The 4,125-nt window shown below is 37.7% G+C and overlaps 1 protein-coding gene across 1 annotated transcript in view; it reads left to right on the forward strand.

The window, feature by feature from the left end:
- Window positions 1-4,125, forward strand: part of CCDC150 (coiled-coil domain containing 150) — a 137,306-nt gene that overhangs the window by 44,299 nt on the left and 88,882 nt on the right. The gene's annotated exons all lie outside the window — the stretch shown is intronic.

The raw sequence follows: 4,125 nt of genomic DNA on the forward strand, positions 1-4,125 counted from the left end.
TTTTTTTTGCTTTGTAGTTTTAAGGGGAAAAACAGCTACTAAAGCTAGTTTTTATTTACAATAATATATAAGCATATTTAATTAAACATTTTAAATTTGGTTTCTAAATTGCTGTGTCTTATTCTAATTGCTGATTGATTGTGCTTTGGGAGAATCATTTATCATTTCTTTTTTTCTACTAAGGTGAAATCCATTCGTGAAAAGAATGAAGGGGAGCTCTCACGAGTTGTGAAGGGTCGTGCTGCAGCCCTGAAAGAGAGTCAGAAGTTGAAAGGTGACCTCGAAGCTTTGGAGGACAGGGAGAACAAGAAGGCAAGACATCAATCCTTTCTGAAGTCTGTCACTGAAATGAAGCACTTCTGAAATCTTTCATGAGCCATATTCTTTCCTTTCTTGTTACCTTTAGTAAAAAAGAATGAGGATTAATCACAGAAGGATTTTTTTTTCCCAAAGAAAGGATAACTTTAGAAGAGCTCTAAAATATTTCCCTTAAAAATACATGATTTAACTCCCAATGGATTTTTTTTTCTTCCTGTCTTAAAATAATCAAAAGTCCTATTCTTTTCTGTTGAAACACATCTGACCTTGGTAATAATAACCACCTACTTATGTTTTATTAATGTGATATAACACTGTTAAACTTTTATGTTAAATCAAATTATCAAATGCTTTCTGCTTAACAGTGTGTGTACTTAGTGAGAAGAGAGGTAACATCCCAAACTTCTTGACAGCAGGTGCTAGATTTTACCCCTCTGAAGAGGGCTGTGAGTTACATCATTCTTCAGCAGCTTCCACTCTCTCTTATGGTCCTTTTTCCTCAGATAATTCTGATGGCCTTCAGATGTGTTATCTTCTTCTGACCCCATGGTAAGATAGCTGAAGAGGGCTAGCGCAGGCCAGTCTGGGACCACCTCTAGACCCAAGAAGCCGTTGGTCCTTATGTCTCAAGTTAATATATGTGCTGTGACACAACAATAGTTAGGATGCACTGCAGAGTTCTTCATAGGATCCATATGATCTAGGGTCTAGTTTTCTTTTTCTCAAAGTCAGAATAACTTAAGAAACAAAATAAATATAAAATATACTTTAATTATTCCTCTTAGCATTCTGCCAGACCTGGTTTCCATACTCTTCTAGAAGTCATGGGACTCAGCAGAAGAATAACCAGAAAGGACCAAACATCTTTGTCTTATTTCATTTTCTATTAGGTGGGAAACTTTCAGCGACAACTGGCAGAAGCTAAAGAAGACAACTGCAAAGTTATAGTCATGTTGGAGAATGTGTTGGCTTCTCACAGTAAGGTGCAAGGCGTTCTGGAAAAAGTGCAACTAGAGCTTGGACGGAGGGATTCAGAGATTGCAGACCTCAAGAAAGAAAGGTACCCGAGGTTATCTTTCTATCTTTGTACTTGTATTTTTCTGCTGACTTGTAGTAAAGAACAGTGTGCGGTCAAGGAACAGTCACTTTATATTGATTCCCTTGTGAAAATAAAGCAGTCAAACGGTATTTAAAGAACTAGAAAATTCAGGAAAATCTAGAAGTATAAATAAAAATGATATCCAAAAATTCTCATATTTTGCAGTGATGTAAATAAGTATGTATTCTAGAAATTCACGTGATATATGCTGTTTTATCCTTGCTGTTTTCTACACCATTTACACCTGCCCTTGGGTCTACAGAACGCCAAATGTCAAGATTAAAGCCAAGTGTCTACTTCTGTTTGAATTAATTATCCATTTATTAATATCCTATTTATTTTAGATGAATCATTCTGAGAACTACATTTAGCCATGTTTTATAAGTGAACTCCTTTGAATGTTTCAAAAATTACATAAAAGTTTCCCTTTTAGGTTAATGAACAAATGGTTTGATTTTAATCAGACCTCTAAGACATATTGTAATATGGTGCATATTGCCTCTATGTTATGGGAGAACAAGTGAGTTTTATATTCTTCATTGTGCTTGTTGTTTTACATATTATGAATCTGTATTACCTCTGAACTTAAAAAAAGTCAAGGGGATGGTATTAAAAATAGTTTACTATTCACAATAAAATTCTAGGTAAAAAGCAGAAATCTCAACAGCAAGCCAGTCCATATAGAGGTGATATATTTTTGTACTAGTAATATATATAGTATCAAGTTACCAGCCCATAAGTTAGTCATTAACATGTACTGATAGTTTAATATATAAAGCCAAATTGAATCATAAATGGGACAAGTTTTTAATCCATAGGAAAATTAGTTTCTTAACCTGAAGCTGAGGCTACTAACTGTCACCTGCCAACTGTCAGATATTCTGAGCATCTGTAGCCCACTACATATGCCATTTGGGCTTCCTGGAAGGTGCCCTGTAACTCCCAGTGGTATCACTCCTAGACGGTACTTTTCTATGGTCACTCTCTCTGGGCCCTTCATTTACAGGGCTCTAAATCAACAGCGGGTACAGAAGCTGGAAGCAGAAGTGGACCAGTGGCAGGCCAGAATCCTTGTCGTGGATGCCCAGCACAACAGTGAGGTAGAAGCCAGGTGTTTTTTGTTTGTTTGTTTGTTTGTTTGTTTTGCGATATGCGGGCCTCTCACTGCTGTGGCCTCTCCCGTTGCGGAGCATAGGCTCCCGACGCGCAGGCTCAGCGGCCATGGCTCACGGGCCTAGCCGCTCCGTGCCATGTGGGATCTTCCCAGACCGGGGCACGAAGCCGTGTCCCCTGCATTGGCAGGCGGACTCTCAACCACTGCGCCACCAGGGAAGCCCTGAAGCCAGGTTTTTATAGATGATAATGTTGATATTTTTTATTTTATTGGGATATTGCTATTTTGGAAAAACGGAGTAAAACAATCGGGTAAATTTCCTTTCCATTCAAGTCTGAGTTTTGAACAGTGACATATTTCCAAATGGGAAATGGGTCTGCGATCTTACAGTGAACCATTTATTGGCAAACCAGGACCATAATTATGCCTAACTCTCTTTGTCTTATATGGTCTGCATTCTTTTCATGTATTAATGCATAAGTGAAGTTAAAGGGCTTAGAAAACAACATAACTTTAGTCAGAAGTAGCTAGGGTGATCCCACTAAATAAGGAGGCATACTCGTATGTGTTTATAGGTGTATACACACATGAATATGTATCTACACGTATGCACACATATAAAATAGATATTTCCTATAAAAAGCTTTTTCTAGAAGGATATACAAGGAACAGTTGCCAGTTCTTATCTCTCTAGGCATTGAGACCAGAGGGTCATAGAATCAGGAAGGGGAGTTTAACTGGTTTAAAACTTTAGAAATTAGGATAAATAAGTTGGCTCTATTTTCCAAAACTCTCTAGTGACCAGTGGAGCATACCTTTCCCATCATCTTCTAAGAGTCTCCTAAGGACTGTCTGTAATAAGTTCTCACATATATATTCCAGGCATCTGGAGCGTTTGGTTCTGGTTCCAAATAATTATTGTTTCAAAGTTTAAAGAGTGAATATACAGTGTTATGGACTTCTTGTATCTGTTACTGTGGAATTAAAACCACTCTTCTTTCTTCTCTCTTTCAGATGGAGCATTTACAAAAAGCTCTAGATGTAGCTAGAGAAGACAACAGGAAACTGGCTATGAGCCTGGAGCAAGTTCTCCAGACAAATAATCATCTGCAAACAGAGCCTGATCATGTTCAAGAGAAATTGGACAACAAAGAACTTGAGAAAAAATTTTAGGTGGGTATCTGCATCTTATTAAAAATATGTGGGAAACTTGTACTCCATTTTCTGTATTTTTTTCCAAAAATGAACTTTTATATTTGTGTTAGTATTTTGTATCTGACTTGACATAAGTTAATTAGACAGTCCTTTATATTATAACCATCTCCCTGGGACTAACAAGTTGCCACAGAAATTGCCCTCCCCTCCCACCTCCGGCACCGCTTGTCATTTTCTTTACCTCCACCTCCTCCTCTTTTCTCTACCAACTATTATCTGGGACTACTATTATTCCAGGACTGCTTTTGTTGCAAGCAACAGGAAAGTGTGACTAAACAAAAGTTTATATTTCTCACATAAGCAAAGATTGGAGGTTACTACTTTTATTTTTAAAAGTCAGGTTAGGGGCTTCCCTGGTGGCGCAGTGGTTGAGAGTCCG

Source organism: Physeter macrocephalus, chromosome 2, assembly GCF_002837175.3.
Source record: "Physeter macrocephalus isolate SW-GA chromosome 2, ASM283717v5, whole genome shotgun sequence".
Classification (NCBI taxonomy): Eukaryota; Metazoa; Chordata; class Mammalia; order Artiodactyla; family Physeteridae; genus Physeter; species Physeter macrocephalus.